Raw genomic sequence first — 15,073 nt, 5'->3', positions numbered from 1 at the left:
AAATGTAGTCTTGGCTGAACTATGGTGGTTGTATGAAGTAAAGAGAAATAAATGAATTTGTGGTACAGTTGGCAGAACTTGAATCCTTGGTGACATTTTTGCTGTTTTAAGTTATAGTTCTTTTTCATCTTTCCCAACTCAATCACTGAAGAATGGTACCTTGCTGTTATATATTTATTTATTTGTTAACTTGTGAGATTAAAAAAAAAATTTGTGTGTCTGTGTGTTGTGTGGCCTATTTGAAATCTTTGTTTAAAATAATTTCCTTAACTGATTTTTAAAGAGCTCTTGATATCTGTGATCTATGACAAATTTATAAAATATTTTGTCTTGTGTTTTTTTTTTTTATCTGTGGAATATTTTGACTGATATTTTTATGGTTGTTTAAAGCTGCGTTTTATACATTTGGTGTCACATGTGTTAATGTTAAGAGATTTCAAAAACGCATGTGAACGTGCATTCAGTTGAGATAATACTTTATATATGACTTATTTTAAAATTAGTTCACTATAACATAGTAATATATGTTCAAGGCTTTTTAAGAACTAAGAATTTATTTCACCTGATGCACAATAGCTTTAGCTATGCTTGTTGAGATCTTTCAATTTTATCATGCCTTAAAAAAAGTGAACTAATTTAATAACTTCTGTAAACTTACATATTTTTACATCACTGATTTAGTTGCAGGGTTCTAATTTTGTTGCATTAAGTTATAGTAAAGGAAGCCAGAAAACAAAGCCTATTACATTTCTATATAAACCAACAATAAATATTTAAGTGATTGTCTTAGGTTAGTTAGTGCTTCTCATAAACTGTGTTCTTTAATTGTAGGCCTTTGCACTTCTTTGAGGTCCTGCACCCTAGGCATAGTCTCGTTTGGCTGAGATTGCAGAATAGCCCAGATATGCAGTATGTTTGAGAGACTGTGGAAATGGCCACGTGACTAATCGTAGAGTCACTAGAGCCACGGTAGAATCGCGTGAATATAGTGAAAGGAGCCTCAACTGATGATTTAGCAAAGAGGGGTTCTAGTTCTTGCAGTTTCACCCCTAGATGTATTGCTTAGGTGTAGGGTCTCTGTTGGAAGATGTCTGTCAAACCCTTCATAGTTTGCTGCTGCTAAGTCGCTTCAGTCGTGTCCAACTCTGCGTAACCCCACAGATGGCAGCCTACCAGGCTCCTTCGTCCCTGGGATTCTCCAGGCAAGAACACTGGAGTGGGTTGCCATTTCCTTCTCCAATGCATCAAAGTGAAAAGTGAAAATGAAGTCGCTCAGTCGTGTCTGACTCTTCGCGACCCCATGGACTGCAGCCTACCAGGCTCCTCCATCCATGGTATTTTCCAGGCAAGAGACTGGAGTGGGATGCCGTTGCCTTCTGTTTGGGAAGGGTGCTAAGATGAGTCTGTAATTTCATAGGCTTTCTGCTGCCCCCTGGTGGTATTCTACCTTAGTCCACAGCTGGAACTTTTACAGATCCCTTTACAACCTGAATCTGTGTTCCAGTGCTGACTGGCTTGATGAATGAGGAGCATCCCTTTTGTGCAGCTGAGCTTTGGTTCTGCTAACCATTGGCCAATTGATAAAGAAGCTCAGTGAAGGTGAACCCTGGAAATTTGGGAAATTACCAGATCGTTGGAGCCAAGAAGACAGCCAGTGATCACTAGACAAGAGTTGACCAGATGATGGGTATTCATTTTTAAGAGTTAGTATAATTGCTGTCAGAAAAAAATGGTTAGTATTTTTTTTTTTTTTTTTTGAGTGTGGAGATAAAGGTAAAGAAGACCTACACTTGCTTTTCCTGAAATCCAGGAGACCGGGGAAGGAGACTGGCACAGGGAGCCATTTGTTGGAGAAGAATAAAACATGATGGGAACACGGACATCACCTTTCTGGCTAGGGCCGACCAGAGGATGTACATTTAGGCGCCGTCAATTTAGAAGTTACCCCTTTAGATCACCTCTAGGCTGAAAATAGTTACAACTCACCTAGCTCTCAAAGTTAGTATTAGGAATTTATTTGGGGACATACACTTGAACTTGATTTCTCCTCTCTGGGCCTGTGCCTTGTTGATAATTTAACAGTGTGGTGTTGGTCACCAGAGTCATGTTCCTTATATTAGCTTTTTTTTTTACTCTGTGAGTCACATATTTTTTTTATTGGTGTAGATTTAGAAGAGATTTGATAGCTATTTTTCTCACTGAAAGGGAAAGCTTTCATTTCCCAGCCAGTGGGGATTTCTGATCCTCAGTAGACTATAAAAAGTTGTTACACTTTAGATCAGGTTTTTTAATTTTGCATTAATCAAGAAATTGTGTCTTCTCTTGACCCACTATTAATCTGTTACCAACACTAGGCAGTCCCAGTGTAAACACCAAAGGTGTACTTTAAATTAGTTGTGTTTTGTTATTACACATCAGGCTTCCAGAGTCTGTCGATTATTAAAAGTGGTGATGCTGGGCGAGAATTCTCTGGTGGCTCTGTGATAAAGAATCCGCGTGCCAGTGAAGGAGATGCAGATTCGATCCCTCATCTGGGAAGCTCCTACATGCCACAGAGCCACTTAAGCCCATGATCCACAACTACTGAGCCTGTGTTCTAGAGTCTGGGAGCCACACTGCTGAAGCCCACGGGCCCTAGAGCCTGTGCTCCGCAACGGGAGAAACCACTGCATCAAAGAACAGCCCCTGCTCATTTCAATTAGAGAAAGCTCACACAGCAGTGAAGACCCAGCACAACCAAAATAAAATCATTTTTTAAAAATGTAGTCTTTGGGGACTTCCCTAGTGGTCCAGTGGTTAAGAATCTACCTTCCAATGCAGCAGGGGTGTGTTTGATTCTTGGCCAGGAAACTTAAGATCTTATATGCCTCATGGCCAAAAAAAAAGCAAAAAACAAAAGCAATATTTTAACAAATTCGATGGAGACTTTTAAAAAAAATGTGTGCTTCTGTTTCAAATTATTAGCACACATCTAACTAAAACTTTTTTTTAAACAATTTCTATGTAGTAGAAGCATTCTGGGAGAGAATTAATTTAGAAACTGAAATAGTAAACCTTCTTGTACATTTTGATGATGTATGAGATGAGAAAAATACATTTGAAAACTGAACTGCTTTAAAAAATATGGGGAAATGGTTATTGTTTAGAAAATATATCTAAAAGTTATGGTACTGTTACTCTCCAGCAAATTTTTAGAGTAACGACAGGACAAAGGAAAAGACTTTGAGCTTCTCGGGGAGGCAAAGGTGAGAAGGCAAATACATGGGAAAACTAACGGTGGAGAAGGGGTAGTGTTAGCAGGGTTTGTTATATAGAGTTCACCAGCACCGTCTCTGGGCTGATGCATTTTTAGACTCTTAAAGTTGTTTCCAATGACTAACTTCTGTCCTTCCTTGTAGAGGAAGAGGGAATGTGTCTGCAAATTTATGCCCTTAATTCAGTTTAGTCGCTGAGTCGTGTCCGACTCTGCAGCCCCATGGACTGCAGCATGCCAGGCTTTCCTGTCCATCACCAACTCCCAGAGCTTGCTCAAACTCATGTCTGTTGAGTCTGTGATGCCATCCAACCATCTCATCCTCTGTCGTCCCCTTCTCCTCCTGCCTTCCGTCTTTTCCAGCGTCAGGTCTTTTCCAGTGAGTCAGTTCTTTGCATCAGGTGGCCAAAGTATTGGAGTTTCATCTTCAACATCAGTCCTTACAATGAATATTCAGGACTGATTTCCTTTAGGATTGACTGGTTTGATCTCCTTGCAGTCCTACTTTTGGGCAAATAGGGGGATAGCAGAGAGCTTTTTCTGAATCTGCTTCTGTTCTTAAGCCCATGTTTGGGTGCCCAATGCACTGTGAGGCCACACCAGATAATTGAAGTTTAAAGCTCAGAAAGGTTTATTGCAGGGCAAAGCAAGGATAACAGGTAGCTCATGCTCAAAAAGCCTGAACTCCTCAGTTCAATTCAGTTAGTTCAGTTGCTCAGTCGTGTCTGGCTCTTTTTCTTTTCTCAGAGAAGAGTTTTTATAGGAAAAATTGATTTGGGGGACAGGGGAACTGCCTGTCCTCTGGTTTAACCCTCCTCTGGTTGGTTGGTGTAAGCTAACAGGCTGGTGTTCTGGGAATCTCAGTCATCAGTCTTCTGGTTCCAGCCAGTCTGGGGTCCACTGTTTGAGCCCAGCCTGAAGTTCCCATCGTCAGCCTGGGGTGGGGGCCCTACTTCCTGCAGAAGAACTCAGAGATACGTCTCAGAGTATTACCCTGAGGAGGAGCCGGGACCCTGCCCTGTCCCGCACTGCTGCTTCTTTCTGGATTCCCTAATTCCCCCGAATCAGTTCAGTTCAGTCGCTCACCTGTGTCCGACTCTTTGCCACCCCATGAATCACAGCACGCCAGGCCTCCCTGTCCATCACCAACTCCTGGAGTTCCCTCAAACTCACATCCATCAAGTCGGTGATGCCATCCAGCCATCTCATCCTCCATCATCTCCTTCTCCTCCTGGCCCCAATCCCTCCCAGCATCAGGGTCTTTTCCAATGAGTCCACTCTTCGCATGAGGTGGCCAAAGTACTGGAGTTTCAGCTTCAACGTCAGTCCTTCCAATGAACATCCAGGACTGATCTCCTTTAGGATGGACTGGTTGGATCTCCTTGCAGTCCAAGGGACTCTCAAGAGTCTTCTCCAACACCACAGTTCAAAGGCATCAATTCTTTGGCGCTCAGCTTTCTTCACAGTCCAACTCTAACATCCATACATGACCACTGGAAAAACCGTAGCCTTTACTAGATGGACCTTTGTTGGCAAAGTAATGTCTCTGCTTTTTAATATGCTGTCTAGGTTGGTCATAACTTTCCTTCAAAGCAGTAAGCGTCTTCTAATTTCATGGCTGCAATCACCATCTGCAGTGATTTTGGAACCCCAAAAAATAAAGTCTGACACTGTTTCTCCATCTATTTCCCATGAAGTGATGGGACCAGATGCCATGATCTTCGTTTTCTGAATGTTGAGCTTTAAGCCAACTTTTCCACTCTTCTCTTTCACTTTCATCAAGAGGCTTTTTAGTTCCTCTTCACTTTCTGCCATAAGGGTGGTGTCATCTGCATATCTGAGGTTATTGATATTTCTCCTGGCAATCTGGTTCCAGCTTGTGCTTCTTCCAGCCCAGCGTTCCTCATGATGTAATGATAAAAAAATAATAAACTCTGCATATAAGTTAAATAAGCAGGTTAACAATACACAGCCTTGACATACTCCTTTTCCTATTTGGAACCAGTCTGTGGTTCCATGTCCAGTTCTAACTGTTGCGTCCTGACCTGCATATAGTTTTCTCAAGAGGCAGGTCAGGTGGTCTGGTATTCCCATATCTTTCAGGATTTTCCACAGTTTATTGTGATCCACAGTCAAAGGCTTTGGCATAGTCAATAAAGCAGGAATAGATGTTTTTCTGGAACTCTCTTGCTTTTTTGATGATCCAGATTTACTGTTTAAACTTGCCCTTTGGAGCTCAGAGTAGGTCTAGGAACCTGAAAGCCTTTTTCCTACAAACAGGAAGGTGACACCGAAAGGCTCCTGTGCCTGGAGGGCCCCATAGCATCCCACTTGGTTTCACTTCTCAGTTGCCTTCAGCTCAAAATAATCGTTTGCCAGAGTAGTATATTGTGCTCCCCTTCAAGGCCAGAACACGGTCTTTGTGCTTTAAGCCTGCAGTAGTCCTGGGACAGAAATACCAGTAAGGAATGTCAAGGATGGAGATTGGCAGTTGAGGTTCGAGGTACGTGCATACTAAGTCACTTCAGTCATGTCTGACTCTTTGTGACCCTGTGGACATTTCCCTTTTCGAGACAATAAACTTCCCGTCTTCTTTGGTGTTGGGCAGAGGTAGTTGTTCAACTGTGGGAAGTGAGAATCTGAAGGTCACTTTTTTGATGGTCTTTCAACCAGTCCTATTTTTAGCTCCACCTCACTCCCATTTTCCGATGTATTCCTCCAATTCCTCATGCTTCTAAGGCCTCTTTTTACACAGACTGCTTTTCATTTCTCCTCCTTACTGGCTTAGGGTTATGTTTTTTTGGGTTTTCTCTCAGCTACTCCTCAGTCCATCAGCTTCCCAACCTCCTAAATTAGTTGTCTCTTGTTCTCTTTTCCCTTTCCCCACTCCTTTTTCATCCCTGTATTATCATTTCAGGAGAGTTTTAAGAGGCAGTGGAGATTAATATGTGTGTGTGTTTATCTGTGTGTGTGTGCTCAGTCGTGTCCAACTCTTCGCTATCCCATGGGCTGCAGCCCACCAGGCTCCTCTGTCCATGGGATTTCCCAGGCAAGAATACTGGAGTTGGTTGTCAGTTCCTTCTCCAGGGGATCTTCCTGACCCCAGAGTTGACCCCACGTCTCCTGCATTGCAGGTGGATTCTTTACCACTGTACCACCTGGGAAGCCCCCAATGCCCATGTTTAGTTAGATATTAATATATTTTTTAAAAATAAGTTCTATCTTTTGATGGACTGGATTCCGCTTTCCACTCCTTTTCTGCCTACAAAGAGTGTATGGGTGCTGGATTGCTTGAGTTTGGGGATTGGAAAAAACCTGTCAATTGCATTTAAACATATACTGTATATTTTTTTGCTCATTTCCCCTTCTCTTGTGACCTCCCTGTGACCTTTTGCTTTCTCCTTTTCATCCTGAGGTATCAGCCCACCACAGGCCAAGGAGAGAAGCTGGGATTTTCCTGTATTTTCTTTCAACAGACCTGTCTTGTCTTTTCTCTTTTCCCTACCATGTCTTATTCTTTTATTAATGTTTGAATTCTCTTTTATATCATTAGTGTACTCACTTAACCACATCTTTAAACTTATTTTCTCAAGCTCGTGCTGTTTGTCACACCTGCTAGGTTTACCTCATGGTGGATTATGTCCTTCTATGATTTATACTTTTCAGTAACTTGTTTATCCCTAACTGAGATCAGTTTTTCCATGGGAAATCTGTGAACTCTTGCTCATTGAAGAGTCTCTAAGGGGCTGTTATGCATTTACTTCTCTTTTGTAATTTACATTAATTTCTTGAAGTTTCTTTAAAACAGAAGATAGTAAAACATGGCCTCATCTTTTTTCCTAAGCCAGTGACTTTTTTCACAGCCCTCATTTATGATAGATTCAGAGGGATGTGCAATCTTTTTAATTCTAGCTAAACAAGGAAGGGTTTTAGCTCTATTTTGAAAAAGCAGAATGGGAAAAAAAGAAGAGAAATGGAGTGAGGTGTGGTGGAAATAAGAGCCTGGGTTAGCTGTTCCCAGGCTCCTTGAGGCAGATAGATCACCACTGTGCACATCAGCTGGACATGAGAGCCAGTGGAATTTGGCAACATCAGTTATGTCCTAACAATCTTGAGTGCTGCCCGATTGTGTCCATGTCCCAGAAGTACAGAGTAACTTGATGAATGTTATAAAATAGCCCTGCTGTTTCAGACCTAGAAAGGCAGTTCATCAGTTGAGAGGGAATAGACTCTTCAGAGATTTGGTAATTGTGTTCTAAGAATGAAAACCCAGGGGAAAACTATCGTGATTAGTTGTCATTAGCGTTATGCCAAGTTTTCCTTACTGTAATGACAGTAAGGCAGAATTTTCACATGGGTTTTACATTTTGGCAGTAGGCTGGAGAGGTGGATATTGAAGAAAATCTAGATGATAGAAGAGTTATCATTCTGATGGTTTGTTGTTGTTTTCTCTCTGGATTGATAGACAGTATCTGAGACCGGAATTTTTCTATGCGCTTAGGTTCAGATTTCAGCTTTATCCTTGTCAGTGGTTTGGCTCATATCCTGAGACTATTATGTTTGGGGAATTTGATGGCTTTGGAACCTAATTATACACAGAGGGCAGAAGTTCCAATTATTTAGAGAAATCTGCAAGCCCATTTCATATTTTTAAAGAAAGCAAATGTGGGAAGCATCTATTTTCAATTTTGCAATGCTGCCTGTGCGTTTAAAAACATAAAACATACTTGAAGGAAAAACAAGCTTTTTCTTTTCTAAACACAAGTAATGTGTCTTTATCAAGGAAATTAGAAAACACTGGAAAAAATAAAGTCGAAAATTATTTCATAGTTTTGTCATCCAAAGGTAGTTTAAAGGTGATATACACCTTGTAGACTTTTCTGCTATGGATATTTGTGATTCATGTTTCCAAAAATGGTATCATTTTCTTTGTAACCTGTGTGACAAAACTACACATACATACATACATATAAATACGTATCACAATAAATATACAAGTACAGCCTAGTCTTCTGTGGAGGCTTCGTATTCTGTTATATCATGATGTATTTAGTTCTCAATTTCAAGGATCCATTTCAAAAGGAATGATTTTATTTACTAACCAGAGTCTGGCTGTGGAATTGTGAACACTGTACATAATAGCAATTTAAAATAAATTATAGTTTAAAGGTTAAGGCATCAGAAGTAATTTTAAATTTCCTCAACAGTAGATTGAAGCTATGTGATTGTTATTCTAGCCATTTTTTTCTTTTTCTGATAAATACAGTTTTACAACTTCTCCCTATTTAAGTGAATTCTTTACTTGTTAAGTAACAAAAAAAAAAATTTATAGCTACTTAGATTGGTTTGGAGAGATGATGTAAACACCTACCTCATGAGTCTTTCATTGGGCTGCATTGCCCTAAAACAAATGTCCATTGGGTTCAGTTCAGTTCAGTTCAGTCACTCAGTCGTGTTCGACTCTGCGACCCCATGAACCCCATGAATCGCAGCACGCCAGGCCTCCCTGTCCATCACCAACTCCTGGAGTTCACCCAGACTCACATCCATCAAGTCGGTGATGCCATCCAGCCATCTCATCCTCTGTCGTCCCCTTCTCCTCCTGCCCCCAATCCCTCCCAGCATCAGAGTCTTTTCCAATGAGTCAGTTCTTTGCATGAGGTGGCCAAAGTACTGGAGTTTCAGCTTTAGCATCATTCCTTCCAAAGAAATCCCAGGGCTGATCTCCTTCAGAATGGACTGGTTGGATCTCCTTGCAGTCCAAGGGACTCTCAAGAGTCTTCTCCAACACCACAGTTCAAAAGCATCAATTCTTCGGCGCTCCATTAGGTTACTATTGACTTTTATGGAAAGTTCTAGTAGATGTAAAGTCTTTTATCTGGACTAGAAGTGTTTACAAAAAGGCAGTTCATCTATTTCTTAATAAAATGACATCAATACTTTGTGTTTCTCTTTAGCAGATTTCCACAGGTAGTTTCATGTTATAAAATCTGAGCTAAATATTACATGCTCACCAAATTTTGATCTTGTATTAAGTTGATTATGTAAGCCAGTGGAGTAGAACCACATGTATACCCCAGGTTGCTTTTGCTTTTAGAGATTTGATACATGGAGCCAAAAGTTTACTTTGCAGTTATGCATGCCTTGTTTCCTACTTTCTTTTGCCGTTATCAGCATTTAGAAACTTCTGAAACTTCCCTGTAGTTTCTTCCCTGACATGCCAGCTATGTTTGTTCAATCTTGGGTCCATCGTGCCTTTAACAACTCATAAAAATTCAGTTCTTTGTATTAATTTTATATACTGCAACTTTACTATATTTGTTGATTAGCTCTAGTAATTTTCTGGCTGTCTTTAGGGTTTTCTATGTAGAGGATCATGTCATCTGCAAACAGTGAGAGTTTTACTTCTTCTTTTCAAATCTGGATTCCTTTTACTTCTTCTTCATCTCTGTTTGCTGTAGCTGAATCTTCTAAAACTATGTTGAATAGTAGTGGTAAGAGTGGGCACCCTTGTCTTATTCCTGACTTTAGGGGAAATGCTTTCAATTTTTCGCCATTGAAGATAATGTTTGCTGTGGGTTTATCATATATGGCTTTTATTATGTTGAGGTATGTTACTTCTATGCCTGCTTTCTGGAGGGTTTTTATCATAAATGGGTGTTGAATTTTGTCAAAGGCTTTCTCTGCATCTATTGAGATAAACATACGTTTTTTATCTTTCAATTTGTTAATGTGATGTATCACATTGATTGATTTCCGAATATTGAAGAATCCTTGCATCCCTGGGATAAACCCCGCTTGGTGATGATGTATGATCTTTTTAATATGTTATTGGATTCTGTTTGCTAGAATTTTGTTAAGGATTTTTGCATCTATGTTCATCAGTGATATTGGCCTGTAGTTTTCTCTTTTTTTTGTGGCATCTTTGTCTGGTTTTGGTATTAGGGTGATGCTGGCTTCATAGAATGAGTTTGGGAGTTTACCTTCCTCTGCAATTTTCTGGAAGAGTTTGAGTAGGATAAGTGTTAGCTCTTCTCTAAATTTTTGGTAAATTCACCTGTGAAGCCATCTGGTCTTGGGCTTTTGTTTGTTGGAAGATTTTTGATTACGGTTTCAATTTCTGTGCTTGTGATGGGTCTGTTTTCTGTTTCTTCCTGGTTCAGTTTTTGAAGGTTATACTTTTCTAAGAATTTGTCCATTTCTTCCAAGTTGTCCAGTTTATTGGCATATAGTTGCTAATAGTAGTCTCTTATGATCATTTGTATTTCTGTGTTGTCTGTTGTGATTTCTCCATTTTCATTTCTAATTTTGTTGATTCGATTCATCTCCCTTTTTTCTTGATGAGTCTGGCTAATTGTTTGTCTATTTTATTTATTTTCTCACATCCCTTGAATTCCTATACACTAACAATGAGAAAACAGAAAGAGAAATTAAGGAAATAATCCCATTCACCATTTCTATGAAAAGAATAAAATACTTAAGAATAAATCTACCTAAAGAAACAGAAGACCTATATATAGAAAACTATAAAACACTGATAAAAGAAATAAAAAATGACACAAATAGATGGAGAAGTATACCATGTTCATGGATTGGAAGAATCAATATAGTGAAAATGAGTATACTACCCAAAGCAATCTATAGATTCAGTGCAGTCCCTATCAAGCTATCAATGGTATTTTCCACAGAACTAGAACAAATAATTTCACAATTTTTATGGAAATACACAAAAACCTTGAATAGCCAATGCAATTTTGAAAAAGAAGAATGGAACTGGAGGAATCAACCTGCCTGACTTCAGACTATACAACAAAGCTACAGTCATCATGACAGTATGGTACTGGCACAAAGACAGAAATATAGATCAACATAACAAAATAGAAAGCCCAGAGATAAATCCACACACCTGTGGACACCTTATCTTTGACAAAGGAGGCAAAAATAGACAATGGAGAAAAGACAATCTCCTTAACAAGTGGTGCTGGGAAGACTGGTCAACCACCTGTAAAAGAATGAAACTAGAACACTTTCTAAATCATACATGAAAATAAACTCAAAATGGATTAAAGATCTAAATGTAAGACAAGAAACTATAAAACTCCTAGAGGAAAACAGGCAAAACCCTCTCTGACATAAATCACAGCAAGATCCTCTATGACCCACCTCCCAGAGTAATGGAAATAAAAGCAAAAATAAACAAATGGGACCTAATTAAACTTAAAAGCTTTTGCACAACGAAGGAAACTATAAACAGGGTGAAAAGACAGCCTTCATAATGGGAGACAATAATAGCAAATGAAGTAACTGACAAAAGAATTAATCTCAAAAATATACAAGCAGCTCATGCAGCTCAATACCAGAAAAATAAATGACTCAATCAAAAAATGGGCCAAAGAACTAAACAGACATGTCTCCTAAAGAAGACATACAAATGGGTAACAAACACATGAAAAGATGCTCAACATCACTCATTATCAGAGAAATGCAAATCAAAACCACAGTGAGGTACCATCTCACTCTAGTCAGAATGGCTGCTATCAAAAAGTCTACAAACAATAAATGCTGGAGAGGGACTGTGGAGAAAAGGGAATCTTCTTACACTGTTGGTGGGAATGCAAACTAGTACAGCCACTATGGAGAACAGTGTGGAGATTCCTTGAAAAACTGGAAATAGAACTGCCATATGATCCAGCAAGCCCACTGCTGAGCATACACACTCAGAAAACCAGAATTGAAAGACACACATGTGTCCCAATATTCATCGCAGCACTGTTTACAATAGCTAGGACATAGAAGCAACCTAGATGTCCATTGGCAGACGAATGGATAAGAAAGCTGTGGTACATATACACAATGGAATATTACTCAGCCATTAAAAAGAATACATTTGAATCAGTTCTAATGAGGTGGATGAAACTGGAGCCTATTATGCAGAGTGAAGTGAGTCAGAAAGGAAAACACCAATACAGTATATTAACACATATATATGGAATTTAGAAAGATGGTAATGATGACCCTATATGCAGGACAGAAAAAGAGACACGGATAGAAAGAACAGACTTTTGGACTCTGTAGGAGAAGGCGAGGGTGGGATGATTTCAGAGAATGACATTGAAACATGTATATTACCATATGTGAAATAGACTATTACCATATGTGAAATAGATGACCAGTCCAAGTTTGCGATGCAGGGCACTCAAGGCTGGGGCACTGGGACAACCCAGAGGGCTGGGATGGGGAGAGACGTGTTTGGGATGGGGGACACATGGGGGACTCCATGGACAGAGGAGCCTGATGGGCTGCAGTCCACACGGTCACAAAGAGTTGGACACGACTGATCAACTGTAACACTCAAATTCTGTAGTGTTATGGAATAAAGAGTTTATGTGCAGCTTTTATTCTTCTTTTACACCTCCCTAGTTCTGAGAACTAAATTTAAAGATTTGAGCTCTGCATTATTTCTCAGCTTTCTCCCAGTAATGGATTCAGCGTAGCATCTCGGGATGATGGTGGTAACAGTAGTTTTCTGAGTCCAGCCTTGCGTACAGTCTTCTGGGTCTAGATAGGAAAGCACTTTGCCTTTCCCATCTCAGACACAACAGTATGCTATAAATTGACTGTGTAGGCCCAAGGGACAGTCACTGTCTCACTTCTCCTACAGCCAGGCTCTGGGGTCTCTGAGTAAGTCCTCATCTTTTTGCTGTGGCCTTTGAAGTACTCATTGTATGCATGCTCAGTCATGTCTGACGCTATGGACTGTAGCCCACCAGGCTCCCATGTCCATGGAATTTTTCAGGCAAGAATACTGGAGCGGGTTGCCAGTTCCTACTCCAGAGGATCTTCTTGACCCAGGGATCAAACCTGCATCTCTTGTGTTTCCTGCATTGGCAGGTGGATTCTTTACCACTGTACCTCTTGGGAAGCACCCATATTACACTTAATCTTAGCTTTAGCCAAAAGGCTGGAAAGTACTGCTGCTGCTGCTGCTGCTGCTAAGTCGCTTCAGTTGTGTCCAACTCTGTGTGACCCTAGCCCCCATTGCCTTCTCTAGGAAAGTACTGAGTAGCTGCCTAATGGTTACTTCCATAGAAATGAGTTTTTTCCTTATTGTGTGATTTCAGTATTAGCTTCAGGAAAGCTACATGTATGCCTTTATTGTCAAGCTTCAAATCTTGCTTGAAAAAGAAACTTTGTTTTCTCTTGAAATTTGGAAAGATGTGCTTACTCCTGTGTCCGAATGATTTGGGCTTTTAAAAATGCCATTTGGGAGTGGCTGCTTCATTTAATAGTAATGAGATGTCACTATGGGCCCTGGTGGGCATTAGAAAGGAAGCAGGATGTTACAAAAAGAACAAGACATACTTCTTGGAGTATTTAACAGCTTTCGTTCCTTCTACGTGATCGTCACAGCAGTAGCAACCCATGTGAGGACAGGTAAGGTAGGTAGTTGTTAATGCCATTTCCCATCAGAAGCTGAGCTTGAAGAGGTTAAAGGATTTTGTCAAGAAAGGAGGTAGCTGGAGTTCTTCTGACCACATCTTGCACACAAGACAGTTAAATTGTATTTTGTGGCAATGATATTAGAGGTGTACAAATTCAGAGAGTGGGGAAAGATTGTGAAGGAGTGACCAGGAAAGGCTTTGCAGAGAAGGACCTTACAGACTAAGGGAAGAATCTGGACTTGTTGAAGAAGAGTAGATGGAGCACTCCCAGGTTGGGGGTGGCAGATCACAGGGACTGTCTTAAGGAGTGAAGAGGTTTTTTTTTGTTCCAGTTAATTAATGGAAGCTATTGGTTTATTTTGCTGCCTCTTTAAGAATTCCACTGGTTATTTCAGACTGCCTGATGGACTTGTTATTTGCAAGATTAGTGTTCTTTCATTTGGATAGAAGCTTACAGTGCCAGAATGTGTGTGTGTGTGTGTGTGTGTGTCTCATGGCCCTGTATTATCGCCTACCATTTGATATTTTTCTGCTTTGAAGAAGATTGTGTCTGAGGAGGATATTATCTGACTGTGTTTCCCCATCAAAGAGAAGTGAAATAATACCTTGTCCTTGGTCTGGTCTTTGTGGTTCTGAGGGGTTTTCCCCTCCTGGTAGACTTCCTGTACTGGGCAAGGGGAGAAATGAAGACCTTGTATATATGAAAAACCCATGTTCATTTATTTGAGCCTGAACATTCAATCAATAATTTTTCTTTAGAGTTCTCATAGCCACTTCGAGGTGTTGAGCATTCCCTTGGCTCTATCCTGATTGCTGAGGGATATCTGGGGAGAGGCCCGGGGTCTGATGCCAAGAGATTTCCTTTCCTACAGGACCTTCTGCTAGGACTCCCGTTTGGCAGATGTCTTCTTGTCACTCTAGGTAGGTTAGTGGTGATTGAAGCCCCTCTGTAGTGGTTTTTAAGTGGCCAGAGATTCACTTTGGTTTCATTTCACTTTCATTTCTCTCTGGAGGATACCCATATTATTCTCCTTGACCATTCAAATTTTTTGGAAGTAGTTTTGAGTATCAGTGGCATTTTCAGTAGGTTTACTTTCCATTAAACCATCTACATGTTGCTAGTTGTAAGGGACATTTCCTTGGATACTGAGACAGTATTGACTGAGCACCTTTTGGCCCCTTTGAAGTTGAGACGTGTGGATGCTTAAGGTTGTAGCCCTTGCATGGTCCCTCAGAGTCCCCTGGGGCAGTCTAGACAGACCCTTAAGCATGAGGTGATATGTCAGGAAGGTGCAAAGCTCTATGGGCTCTCAGAAGAGAACTCTTTCGCAAAGCCTGGACTAGCTGTCAAGCTCTACCACCATTTGGTTGGTTGTTA

General features: G+C 40.4%; 1 protein-coding gene across 20 annotated transcripts in view; it reads left to right on the top strand.

The window, feature by feature from the left end:
• SGMS1 (sphingomyelin synthase 1) overlaps positions 1-15,073 on the top strand; it is a 327,516-nt gene that overhangs the window by 268,224 nt on the left and 44,219 nt on the right. Inside the window, exons 1-2 of one of the 20 annotated variants that reach the window (XM_044935028.2) lie at positions 6,456-6,468; positions 8,898-8,900. The exons of the other annotated variants lie outside the window; for them this stretch is intronic. The gene's annotated coding sequence lies outside the window, so the exon portion shown is untranslated. Of the gene's footprint in view, positions 1-6,455; positions 6,469-8,897; positions 8,901-15,073 lie in introns of those variants that run through there. 20 annotated transcript variants of the gene reach the window in all.

Source organism: Bubalus bubalis, chromosome 23, assembly GCF_019923935.1.
Source record: "Bubalus bubalis isolate 160015118507 breed Murrah chromosome 23, NDDB_SH_1, whole genome shotgun sequence".
Taxonomy (NCBI): Eukaryota; Metazoa; Chordata; class Mammalia; order Artiodactyla; family Bovidae; genus Bubalus; species Bubalus bubalis.
This window is presented reverse-complemented; position numbering and strand designations above follow the sequence as displayed.